The following is a 14,403-nucleotide window of genomic DNA, read 5'->3' on the forward strand; positions in this document are numbered from 1 at the left end:
AGTGAAGAAAATAATTAGATATGTTTGCTTTCAAACATGAAAATGTTTTCCTAAATTTTTTTATATAACTCGGATTAATATAGTCTAAATATGTCGAGGATCATTGAGGCCTTAGAGGATCTTAACTAAGTTTTAAAAGGAAAGGTCAGACGACCAAGCTACGACAGGTACATGTGCAGTCGGCATCTCACCATCAGAAACTGTACGAGACACTGTTTAGATCTAACTGTTCGGTAAATCAAACACATGATCAGGTCGGCAGGAATGGCAAACTGTTGTATGTGGGTTTTTTTTTTTTTTTTAATTTTCTTAAACACCCAACAGCAAAAAGGTAGATTCGTATCAATCTTTTCAATTCAGCGATTAGATCTATGTAACATTTCAGTTCACGTTTCAATTATTTGTTGAATGGCTACAACACCGTTCAACAGTCTCTTAAAACGAATAGCTGCTAATACTCGTGAAGCAACATGATACCATCATTTAAATGAGAATCTGGTTACGGAAAATCCCCTTATTATTTTTTAGATGCATGTCGACTTGTTTTTGCTTAAAGGGGGATGGTCACGATTTGGGTCGAATTTTATTTTTCTGTTTTTATCATTTGCAATGCTTTAGGAATGCATTTCTAATGATCAAATGAAATTTTGGTGCCAGTCGTTGAGTTATAAGCAAGATACAGGGCTCACAATTCTTCGTCATGTAAACAAGGCTCGTGCCCTGTTTTTGTTTACATGGGTTCAATATACCAGTAAAAAATCTTTTTAAAGCTGGTTTGTTTATCTAATTATTCATTTAAAGCATAAATAAGCAGTTCCTAACGATTAACACATTTAGTTTAGGTCTTAAACTAGAATTTTCACTTTAACATTCGAAATGTAAACAAACGCTTTGTTTTCATAGCGAAGAATTGTAAGCTCTATAACTCGCTTGCAACTCATCAAATGACACTCAAATGTTGGATGCCTATTAAAAATGCCTAACTAAAGCATTGTAAACATTAACATCGAAAAAATAATTTTTGACCAAAATCGTGACCATGCCCCTTTAAAGACAACAGCTATTAAAACTAGACATTTTCTTGTACAGCTTTTACTAAATCTCAAAAAGCCGAATAGCTGATCCATATTTTAACGAATGTCAGTTTGAGTTTAGATATGATATTAGGCGTAATTGCTTGCTGTTTCATCTTCTCCAGAACCATTAGGCCACTCTAAACCAAACAGGCACAAAGCATTCTTTTCTCTTTGACATGACCTGTAAGTTTGTTCTTATGGAGGGCAAATTTCCCTTCAAAAAAGGCAGATACATGTAAGTCGAAAAGAGGAAAAATATGGATTAGTATTTTAAAATCTCTTTCTCCATAACCACTCGGCCAATTTGAAAAAAAACTTCGGTAGATAATAAAGAAAGAATGAAAATAACGTTGAATAATTTAAAGTTTTCTTCAGGGCAGTCAAACCAATTTTAACCAAACTTGGCACTAATCATCCTTGATGGTAAGGCTTTCAAGTTTGTTCCAAATAAGGGCTAGTTTACCTTTCATGTTGGGTATAACTGGGAAAAGGTGAATATATGATTTAAAAATCGTTTTCTCAAGAAGCAAAAAATCTGATAGGTACAATTAAAACCTTAACATTAGCTTTCTGATATATGGTAGAAAAATCCTACAATTTGTAATTATAGATAAGGAGGTAGCTTTTGCATAACTGTTTAATACCAAATTCTAAGTTTAGCAGTGAGTTTACCACTGTCCGTCAAAATGAGGTGGGGAGATTGAATTAATAGGTTTTATATAGAAGTTCTTACAAAGCAATCATCTAAAAGATTTTCATGTGTTCTATTATTTAAGGTTGAAGCTAGTGTGTACATACATGTACATCTTAAATTTAACTAAACCTCGCTTCTATGTCAGAGAGTTGATTTAGATTGGATAGCCAGTCCTTGATTCCAAACGCTGTTGCTAGCTGATAAGAGTTATGGCAAGTTACTCAGGTGAGCGATGTGCCCTCCTGACTTTTGTGCTTTTGACTCTTTATCTTGACAAGAAGTCGAGGACAGTATATAATATGAAAACCATTGCATTGGATTTTTTTTTTCATATTAACTGAGAAGATGCTTTGTGAAAACATCGGACGCTAAGAGGAAGCCAAAGTTACTTGTATTTAACTTTGGCTCGGCCAGGCAATAAAAGACAAAAATGTATTACGATTAACATTTTTTGGAGGGGGGGGGGGTAAAAGAAGTAAATATCTATCGATATCTAGGAAATTTTGTTCAAATATTAACCAATTCACCGAAAAATCTATTTCAAGAACCAAGTGTTTCAACAGAAAAATATAAACAGAAAAATATAAACAATCTGTTTCTTTCCCAGTTTTCAATAATAAGATTGTTAAAACTTGCGAATTATTGATTGACATGCATGGTGGATATAAAAGTAGGATACTGTTTCCCTTAACCCAACGATTCCTATGCAGTGTCCGGGGCGCTGTAGCTTCCCTGTTAATTCTATCATGGGTTACGATAACAAATTCGTTTTATTTGTATCATATGCGAACAAAAGCATAAAATGTAATTAAATTGATGTCAGATTTTCTTCCTTACTTCTTTTTATCTTTCGATAGTCCTCCAAAAAAAACTAGATGCTGTCATTAGACAGTAATACCCGCACCAAGTGTTTGCCCCTAAATAACACTGTTTTGTACCAGCTTAATTAAAAATGAAAGCCACATGCAAGCTCTGGTAATACATTTAAAAATCATAATTTTCATAAGTGAAGGATGAGATCCCTTCCCATATGATAATACACATGAGCAGCACTTTATGTGCAATTTGGGGTTAAACTGTTTGCAGTGAATTTTCAGTTAATCAATGATCTTAACATTTCATGTCATAGAAAGTATAATGGTCTATATAATTATTACAAACAAAATTAAAAATTAAATTATGCCCCCTCCCCGTGGCGGTTGCCGGTTTTAGATTTGCTCTTGTGTGCCTACATGTACATAATCGTGTGTACAGATTTAGAGAAGGGGTGGGAGTGAAGGGTCCAGACCCCCTCCCCCCCCCCCCTCCATGAAAATTCATTTATATCAATTGTAAAATTACCAAAAATACACCTTGGACCCCAATGCTCTTACAGACATGTAAACGCTCTCAACCATTGTGCTTCAATGTTAGGTAACATTATTTGGGGGGTAAATATTTAATTAATATTTAATATACTTTATTGTTTATCTCAATAGGAAGTATACATCACAATATGCAGGTGTCCTGCACCACCTTAAAGCTGTTATTTACCTAATAAAATAGTGCAAGTGGATTTGAAGAATAGGTCATAAAAATACATGCATATTACAAATAACTGATCTTGCACAACACAGGTCCGCAGGTCTCATTAGTGGGTACTAGTTTTACCCAGCTCTTCGATTGTATACATACATCTCTGTGTTCATATGCAGAAAAGGATTAGTTAAGATCAGCTAAAGGAATTCATTATTGTGTTTTAATTGGATTATCATTATGATGTTGACCAATATAGGTAAGTATAATACATGTAGTAGCAGTAGCACAATATAATGAGATGCCAGCATAAATAAGTTCTACTTTCACTTTCTAAATGTGATTTCCCTTTGACAGCATGCTGTATCATCATCTTTTAATATTTAAATAAGCTTATCATCGTTACCTATCCTATCGCATTTGTAAAGTTTCTGTCATTTTAGTTGCAAAAGTTATTTTTTTCATTTGTCAGACTTGCACTATTGAGTTGACCCCATATTGACCCTGTTTAAACAACTTCTCATTAAATTTGTGTATTATATGTAAGTAAGTGTAGACACTTATCATTTTTATATGAGTTATAATAGGAAGGAAGGAGTATTTCTTTCTTAATGTTTTATAATGCATCAAATACAATGTAGGTCATGACCTTATGGGACTGTTCTGACCCCACGAAAAATTGAATTAAGCAATTTCCAAAATGTTAATGTGCATCAGGAGTGAAAAAGCAACCAAGAAATGATTTAAAATTTGCTACTGTACACATGTAAAAATGTATTAAGAAGACTGAATCTTTAGAACCAGGTTAGATTGGGGGGGGGGGGGGGGTGAATGTGGAGTATATGGAGTATAAACATTTATAATTTGAATCATTTATTTTGATTAATTTTAACTTGTCAATGAATACTAGTTATTGATCCCAAGGTAGAAATATGACCTCTGATCATATCTCAATAGATCATTTGTCAAATATGCAAGGTGTAATGTAATTTTTTTTTTAAGAATAACATTTTTTACCAGTTTATAAAAGTTTTTAGACACCCAAATTATATTTTGATTTTAATAGATCATTCGACAATTAAGGAGGGGGGGGGGGGCAGTTTTTATTTGAGTTTGTTTGGGGGTGGGGGTTCCAAGTAATGTATTTGACAATTTTTTAATGTAATTTAAAATAAGACTAAGCCATACTAAAGTCATGAACATGAAAAGTATAGAACAAAACACAAACTAATACATGTATATATACATAGGAAGTACCGGTATTACAAAACATAGATGATTGATCTATATCTGGGTTCTTAAATTGAATCATATATCATGATATTATTGTTTCTTTGTTAAAGGCATTTCAGATGGTATGTAGGTCATGATCCCAAGTGCTCTTCCTGAAATTATCAAATATCATAAAAACCATTGAGATCCCCACCTTAATCCAAAGATATTATTCCTCCTTAGGTCATGGCGCATCAGATCATTATGGCATGTAAGTCATGACCCTAAGGGGTCATCCTGACCCCCTTAGAATCAGAAATTGTCAATTATCTTTAAATTATTGATGTTTGATGATCCTATCTCTATTTAATCTTTATTATTAAGTCTCCCGAATGACATTTGGAGACTTATTGTTTTCGTACGGTTCTTAATACATGTATTATTATTCTTCGTCTTCTTCTTTTTTTTCTTTCCCGCTCTAAACTTGTTTCACAGAGATGGCTGAACAGAATTGTACAAAACTCTAGGATATGATAGGCCCGCATATCTAGTTGTGCACCCTGGTTTGATTTTTCTCATTTTGGGTCAGACAACCACTTTTCGGGGGGGGGGGGGGGTGGGGGTCAAAAGGGTGTGGGGTCTAATATTGAACCTTGTAGGAAGAATCGTAGACTCTATTGTAAATGGTAACTTGAAAACGGACAAAGATAATAATATAGGGTTTTCATAATCATATATTGACTGTTACTGGCAATATATAGGGTTTATTAGATCTGACCCCTGGGGTCTTCCCCACCCCCCAGGAATTTGAAATTACCATATATCTCAGAAACTGTTATAATCATGACCCCTAAACCATATATATTCATGTTTCTGATGGCAAGGGGCATCAAATGTTATGTAGGTCATGGGCCCTGTGGGTGGTCCTGACCCCCTCAAACAGCAAGTCCCTTAATACCTTCAAAACAGTTGAGATCCCCACCCTTAAACCATATATATTCTTGTTCCTTGTGTCAAGGGGCATCAAACGGTATGTAGGTCATGGGCCCCGGGGGTGGTCATGACCCCTCTCGAACAGGAAGTGCAGGAATATCTCAATATTATTGATCCATATATATTCTTGATCCTTAAAGGGCATCAAAAGGTATGTAGGTAATGGGCCTCAGGGTTAAATTTAATTTTTCAAAACCATAATGCACATCTATGGAACAGTTCCTATCATATCCCAAGATATCATGTGTCTATCCATTAAATCTAAAAAAGGAGTTCTAGGATCTATGTTTTTTTGAAGTGATAGATGTCAATTTTCTGCTTTTTTTTTACTCCCTGGATGAAATTTAAATTTTTAAAACCTTACTGCACATCTATAAAACAGTCCCTTTTGATATCCAAAGATATGATGTGTCTATCCATTAAATCATAAGAGGAGCTCTTGGATCTATGTTTTTTTTTTTCAGTGATAAACGTCAATTTTCTGCTACTATTTGACTCCCTGGATGAAATTTAAATTTTTAAAACCTTATTGCACATCTATAGGACAGCCCCAATTATATCCCAAGAGATGACGTAGCTACTCCAAAAGTTGTAAGAGGAGTTCTGGGAACCATATTTTTTTTGCAAAAAAACGTCATTTTTTGTTGCCCACTGATCCCCTTAATAAAAAAAAAATTCTGTAACCTGTTCACACCTCAATATGACACCCCAATCATATTCTAGAAGATCATTTGGCTACTGCCAAAAAAAATGACGTTTTTTAAACCAGTTTTTTTGTAAAAAAAAAAAAACAAAAAAACGTCATTTTCAGCCATTAAATGACCCCCAGGACAAAATTGAAAATTCCGAAACTTTATTGCGCATCTATAGGATACCCTAAAACATATTCCAAAAGATGATTTGTCTACTGTTGAAAATGTTGGAGGAGTTCGAGGAAGAAGATTTTTTGTGGAAAAAAACGTCATTTTTTACCAATTATTTGACCCCCAGGACTACCAGGGAATTTTTGAAACCTTTTTACAAAACAACATGATACCCCAAATCAAACTCCAAGAGTTCAGTTTGCTGGTTTATAAGATGTAAGAGCAGTTTGAGAAAGTAAAACGTGACAGACAGACGGACGGACGGACGGAACAGGGTAACAACAATATACCCCAATTTCTTTAGAAATTGCGGGTATAAAAAACCGCGTATGTTTTCAGCAAGATTTTGTAATTTTGTTTATTTTTCCTATGTTCAGCGGAGGATGGACATATAGGGTCCTCCACACATATGGGAAAAGGTTCTGCAAACGAGCCCATTCTTCTACATTACTTAACAATATGGATTTTTAGCATGTGTTCGACTTGAAAATGACCAAAAAATATTTCAATTGGGAGAGGGAGTGTCAACTTTTAAAATTTTATCACTTTTCATGAAAATTTAAGTTCGTTCCGTGATCGATTTCGGGACCAGCGGGTTGAGAGATCAAATCTTCACCCCAAAAAATCTCATGTGTTGTCACGTACCGTCATAAAAAGTACGTGTAGAAGTCACGGGGTGTCGATGATCCTTCAGGTGGGATACAATGTAGTTGATACAATACAACAGACTGTTACAGAAGAATTAGTCAGCTAATATTAAAATATAGTAAATCTAAATTCAGAGTATGCCTCACAGGCACATGGAATTATGTATTTTTCTCATAATAAAGATATATACCCTCTACCTTTTAATAAACAAGATACACATCGTCGCCATCTTGGATTTATTTCAAACTTCACATCAGCTGTTTTAAAGCGGAAGTAGTAAATGAAAATCAATAATCCCTTTCTGTTCTCTAGGGTATGTTTTATGACTTCCTGTTCTGAACTCCGTACTGTTCTCTGTGTCTTTTGTCACGTGACAGAAGGGTATATAAAGCGGAGGTAGAACGTTGAGAGTCAGTCTTGGAGTTGAAGTCGACTGGTTAACATCGAGGGAAATAAGGTAATAGTAAAAGCTAGGTCTTACGTGCCTGAATAAGGCTTTCGAGACCTGAAAATAAAGCTTTGTATCTATAAGATAGTCGACTTGGCATTACCTATAGTTTATTTGGGGTTGCGCGCTTTTATAGTGCGGTAATACATAAGAGCGCAATAGAAAGGCGCGCGCGCTCCAGAGAGAAGAAAGGGTTGTGTACATATTGTTGATTTAAATTTGTGATTGAGAAAATTGATTATATTTATCATAGCTCAAGAAGAGCAGCCGAATTAAAACGAACTCAAAAACGTTACATAAATTTGGTGGCAGCGGTGGGATTCGGCGAATTGATTCATATTGTAAATTTCAGTTAAATTTGTAATCAGTTATCATGGATAGAATGATAGATGAAGAGATTTCTTTTCTGGAAGAGAGCTGCGAGCGATTACGCTTAGAAATACAAAATCGGTCAACTCCGATTGCTAATACGCGAGTGCGCGACTCGGGTATTGCGACAATGGCAAGCGCAAATGGTAGTTATCACGATGCGCATTCGCCAGCTGCCGAGGATACAGTAGTTTCGCTTGGCATAAGACAATCTGATAGTCCGGCGATCATTGGAAATTCGGATGGAGTAACTCTAAGGAAAACCGGAGCGCAAAAGAAGAGGGGGCCTGCGAACCATGTAGCAAATGCGCAATACTTGGAAAGTGCCATTAACTACAGTGATGCGCATCCACTAAGAGCTAATGCGCTTGATCATGTAACGGCGGATGCGCTACATCAAACACCAGCGCATGCACACAGGCCGTTAGAACGGACAGAGAGGTTGGAAGTAAACGCTGATGCAGAGAGCGCATTACCTCGACGGATAGACCGCATTGAGGATGATTATAAGGAAAAGAGAGACCACGATAAAAAGACTACGGCCAAATGTAATATTAAGCCTGCAACGTTTGATGGGACTCATTCATGGTTAGATTATAAATCCCATTTTGATGCGTGTGCGTCTCTTAATAATTGGAATTATAAGGAAAAGGGTTTATAATTAGCTGTGTCGTTAAGAGGAGCGGCACAAGGGATATTAGGAAACGTGTCTTCAGAAACCGGACAACAGTATGACTTGCTAATCAAAGCGCTTGAGGAGAGGTTTGCGCCACCTAATCAAACAGAGTTATACCGTGCACAACTAAAAGAAAGGCGGCAACGCGCATCAGAAACATTGTCCGAGTTAGGCCAAGCGGTGCGAAGATTAACATATCTTGCCTATCCTTCAGCACCGGCCGAAGTAAGAGAAACCCTTGGTAAAGAAGCTTTCATAGATGGCTTGATTGACTCCGATATGAGCCTGCGCATAAAACAGAGTCGGCCTCAGAGTCTTAATGAAGCTATACGCTTGGCAGTAGAGCTCGACGCTTACTACAAGACAGAGAAAAGAAGCCACATTCGTGCATTTGATTCTCATGAACAAGCGCCTGCGGAGACTGCAAATTCTGATGATTTATATGCGTTGATGCAGAAAATGCAAAACAAACTAGAAAACTTGGAGAAACAGGTTCAGAGACATACTAACTTTAACAGAGAACCTTTTCAGAGTAATTATCAAAATCATTAAAGAGGGCGAAGAAGTAACAGTGTGAAATGCTACTACTGTCATGAGGAGGGGCACATTAGAAAGAATTGCCCAAAATTAAAGAACAGAGATAAGGAATAAGAGAAAAGGGACAATTCAACAAAGAAAGATAACGGAAGCGCATGTCAGATCCGCAGTAGGCGCAGAAGAAAGAGAAATTATATCAAAGGTCAAGTTGGTGCAAACAATTTATGCGATGAAGCTGGAATATTTGTTCAGGGAAATTTGAATGGGAGCAGTGCAAAATTGTTGATTGATACCGGGGCATCTCTTACTCTTGTTTCAAGGCGATTTTATGACAAATTGCAAAATGAGGAAAGACTCGAGTTAACAGAGAGTGCGCAGCGAATATTAAATGCAAGTGGTTCTGTGGTGTCACACTACGGCAAAGGAACATTTTCTTTTCAGATTGGGAAATCGAGTCAAGTTTTAGACGCAATTGTTGCAGATATATCTGTTGACGGAATCATTGGGCTTGACTTTCTTAGGAAATGTAATGGAAATATAGATCTGCAGGCGAGTTCGCTTCGATTGAATGATGAAGAATGTGCATTTTCCTGGGAAGGCACATTAGGATGTTACAGGGTTACGGCAGCAGATGACATTTGCATTCCACCAAGAAGTGAGATTGTTATTCCTGCCAGTGTGACAGGAAAGAATAATTACGGAAGAGCGGACTATCTGGTAGAACCAGAACCTAAATTTTTAGAATCAGGGCGTGCACTGGTAGGTCGCACTCTTGTGAAAGGTAATGATAAGGTTCCTCTTCGGCTGATGATGATGTGCAGAAGATTTACCGAGGAACTTTGATAGGTAAAATGACCGCAGTTGAGGAAAATCTAAATTTGACAACTTTTGCTGAGCAGTCAAGTGGAGAACTGCACAGTGATTTGAAAGATTTGCTAGATCGAAGTATAAGTAACCTTTTGCCTGAACAAGTGTCAAAGGTTAAGGAGTTTCTGCGCAGAAATCATTATTTATTTGCAGCTTCTAACTACGATTTAGGACAGACAAATGTAGTGCGCCACAAGATCAACACAGAACAGGCCAAACAACCCATTAAGCAAGCTCCTAGGAGAATTCCTATTCATTTGACCCAAGAGGTTGATGCCCAAGTAAAGGAAATGCTCGAGAAAAATGTAATAGAACCCTCAAACAGTCCCTGGGCATCTCCAGTAGTTCTAGTACGCAAGAAAGACGGTTCAATGCGCTTTTGTGTAGACTACCGTCGACTGAATGATATAACCATAAAGGACGCTTATCCTCTGCCAAAAATTGACGAGGCGTTTGATCATTTGTCAGGACACGAGATGTTTTCTACCCTTGATCTAAACAGCGGATACTGGCAAGTTAGCATGGAGGAGAGCGATAAGCCTAAAACTGCATTCGTAACTCGTCAAGGGTTATATCAGTTTAAGGTAATGCCTTTTGGCTTGTGCTGTGCGCCTGCTACGTTTGAGAGACTCATGGAAACCGTGCTTGCAGGACTCCAGTGGGATAAATGTCTCATATACCTTGATGACATTATTGTTGTGGGCAAATCATTTGAAAATATGATGGAAAACCTACAACACGTTTTTCAAAGATTGCACCATGCCGGTCTAAAATTAAAGGCAAAGAAATGTAATTTGTTTGCTACAAGGGTATCCTATCTCGGACATATTATATCAAAGGATGGCATTTCGACGGATCCAGAGAAAGTGAGAGCAGTGGCTGAGTGGCCAGTTCCGGCTACTGTAACTGAATTAAGATCTTTCTTAGGTCTTTGTAGTTATTATAGGCGTTTTATACAGAATTTTGCCGCAGTTGCAAAACCACTGCATCGACTCACAGAGAAAGGTAGGAAATTTCTTTGGAATAAAGAGGCACAAGAAGCGTTCGAGGTTTTGCGCAATAAACTTATAACAGCGCCAATTCTAGCCCTTCCGGATATTACAAAACCATTTGTATTAGATACGGATGCTAGCAACGAGGCAATAGGTGCCGTTTTGTCTCAAAACATTGATGGTACAGAACGCGTTATAGCATATGCTAGCCGTACCTTGACAAAGTCAGAGAGAAAATATTGTGTGACCAGGAAGGAACTATTAGCCGTCGTTCACTTTGTGAAGCACTACCGCCATTATCTTTATGGTAAAAGGTTTCTCCTCCGCACAGATCATGGATCATTGAAATGGCTTTTAAGGTTTAAAAACCCGGAGGGTCAGTTAGCCAGGTGGCTGGAAGTCATTAGTACTTACGATATAGAAATAGAACATAGACCCGGTAAAAAGCATGGAAATGCGGATGCGTTAAGTAGAGTGCCATGCGCTCAGTGTGGTTTTGACCCTTCTTCAGAAAACCATACACTGACAATTGAATCCTCGGTGAGAACTGTGCAGAAATCAGAGGTGAAAAGCGACCAGATTGATAGTTGTCTGCAGGAAGCTCAAGAGCAGAATAGAGACATTAAGCTTGTAAAAGATTGGGTCGGAAAAGGTGAGCGCCCAAAATACAGTGATATCTCTAGGTATGGCTATGTAGTAAAGTCTCTGTGGAATCAATTTTCTAGACTCGTTATGAAAGATGGTCTGTTAATGCGCAAGTGGTCTGTGCTCCCCTCAAATAAAGAAACTCATCAAGCCATTATACCTGACCAAGAGCGCAGACGCGTCTTGGAAATGTGTCACGACAATCAGACCTCAGGGCACTTGGGAGTGACAAAAACGTTGGCTAAGATACGCCAAAGGTATTACTGGCCAGGACTTCAGAAGGACGTATATCAGTATGTTACAGGTTGTGACAAATGCACTAGGCGTAAAAATCCAAGTCCTAAACATAGAGCACCAATGCAGATTACTGGATCAGGTGTGCCAATGGAAAGAATTGCAACCGATATATTATGTGAGCTTCCTGAGACTGATAGAGGCAATCGCCACATTTTGGTTGTGTCTGACTACTTCACAAAGTGGACAGAGGCATTTGCTCTGCCAAATATGGAAGCTGAGACAATTGGTCGCACTATTGTTAGGAAGTTTTAGTAAGGTTTGGTATCCCCTTCATCATTCATTCGGACCAAGGAAGGCAATATGAGAGCAAACTCTTCCTAGAGATGTGTCGGCTGCTAGGGATCAAGAAAACCCGTACAACACCCTACCACCCAAAATCCGACGGGATGGTGGAGCGTTTTAACCGCACGTTGCTCTCCATGCTAAGCACTTATGTACAAGAAAACCAACGTGATTGGGATCTGCACCTTCCTTACATACTTATGGCCTATCGTTCTACTGAGCACGAGACCACTAGTTTTTCACCAAATATGCTCATGCTGGGACGCGAAGCGACCACTCCTTTAGATGTAATGTATGAAATGCCTCCCGATATAAAAGATATACCAGCTAATCAGTGGGTTTGGGTTTTACGAGAACGATAAGAGTCGGCGCATAAGCTGGTCCGCGAAAACATACCAGGTGAAATGTTGCGCCAGAAAAGATACCATGACACAAAACTGTCATGGTCCTCCTTTAAACCCGGAGAAATGGTATATGTGTTCTTTCCCACAAGAAAGAGTGGATGTTCTCCTAAATTGACATCGTTTTGGAGAGGGCCTTTCTTAATTGAAGAAAAATTGTCTGACGTCCTATATAAGGTTGCATGCGGAACAAAAGGGAAAAGCACTGTAATTCATTGCGATCGCATGCGGAAGTGTAAAGCGCAGACACTACAACGGGAAAATGATGTTGATATATTAGAGAGTGAAAACAGTGAGGAATATGAAATTCCAGAAATGTTGGAAGTTCATAAAAAGGAAGATCACACTGAAATCAGTGTAAACAAGAGCGATAGCGTTTTAGATAGACCAAAGCGCACTAGAAATGTACCTACATGGCATGATGATTATATTGTAGAGTATAAGTGTTAGGCTGTTTGATCTTGATAGTATTGTTTTTAACCAGAGACTTATCGTTTTTATTGGAGTTTTCAGAAATCATTTGAGATGATTATTGATTGTTGTATTTTGTAGATCATGGCAAACACCAAAACCACAAAAAGAAAAGAAGGACATCTCTGCCCCATGTGTTCATTGCGGATTCAAGAAGAATCAGAGTGGGAGAAGCACGTGGTTGAGTGTGGTAGAAAACGGAGACAAAAGCGGTTTGAATGCAGTCATTGTGAATATGCAACCAACAAGAAGAGCGACATGGACAGGCACTGCCGGACGCGCCATGGCGGATACGCTAAAGCTGACAGTGAGAATGAAGAAGACTGGGAACAGTTGGATCCCGGGACTCTTTCGGATGTTGTGGGTGAGACAGCTTCTGCAACTTCTCCAGAGATAACACAGAGGAAACCAACGAGACCTGATCCCGTCCACACTCCAAAATCTAAGCTGTTGAACAAGCGCTCTATGATGCCAGTTGCACCAACTCCTTTCGAGACCTGAAAATAAAGCTTTGTATCTATAAGATAGTCGACTTGGCATTACCTATAGTTTATTTGGGGTTGCGCGCTTTTATAGTGCGGTAATACATAAGAGCGCAATAGAAAGGCGCGCGCGCTCCAGAGAGAAGAAAGGGATTGTGTACATATTGTTGATTTAAATTTGTGATTGAGAAAATTGATTATATTTATCATAGCTCAAGAAGAGCAGCCGAATTAAAACGAACTCAAAAACGTTACAGTTTTTTTTACGATCGTCTCCGTCTTTTGATCAGTCCTTCAACACCTATGCTTACAGCCAATTCATCAAAAACGGCACATTACACCTGTCATTTTAATAAAATCACTCATCAATCTGCATCTACTGCCTTAGACATGCGATAAATTACAAAATGGAGGACGAAAGTTTACACCTTTAATTATGTAAATAAGATTTCCTTGCATCATATGTTTTTGTCAATATCTACACTTATAAATTAAGACATTTTGCCAATACGGAATGCCTGCACCAGAGTAACTGCTTACACCTTAAGTATTTCATTACGTGTAGGATGATGTCCGTAAGCTGTAATTGAATTTTATTTGATAAGTAATTATCGAGAAATAAATTAAAAAGCTACTTTCATTTTCAATAAATCAGCCTAAAATAGCAAAAATGAAAGGAAGGTGGTGGACACGCTTTGGCGGACCCAAATCAGTGGGAATTTTAATCGTAACACTTGTACATTTATATGCTTAATTGCAATGAAATAATATTGAATTACTGGTATATCGTAAAGAATGTATATATTTACTGGGAATTGTTTAGGGTATACATAGAAAGTAAAGATATGACATATGTTGAATAAATAAAATGAGCCATTTCGTTTCTTGAAAGCGCAATTTTAGTTCTGATGAATAGAACTTTCCAGAACAGGGTA

This window comes from Crassostrea angulata, chromosome 7 (assembly GCF_025612915.1).
Source record: "Crassostrea angulata isolate pt1a10 chromosome 7, ASM2561291v2, whole genome shotgun sequence".
Taxonomy (NCBI): Eukaryota; Metazoa; Mollusca; class Bivalvia; order Ostreida; family Ostreidae; genus Magallana; species Magallana angulata.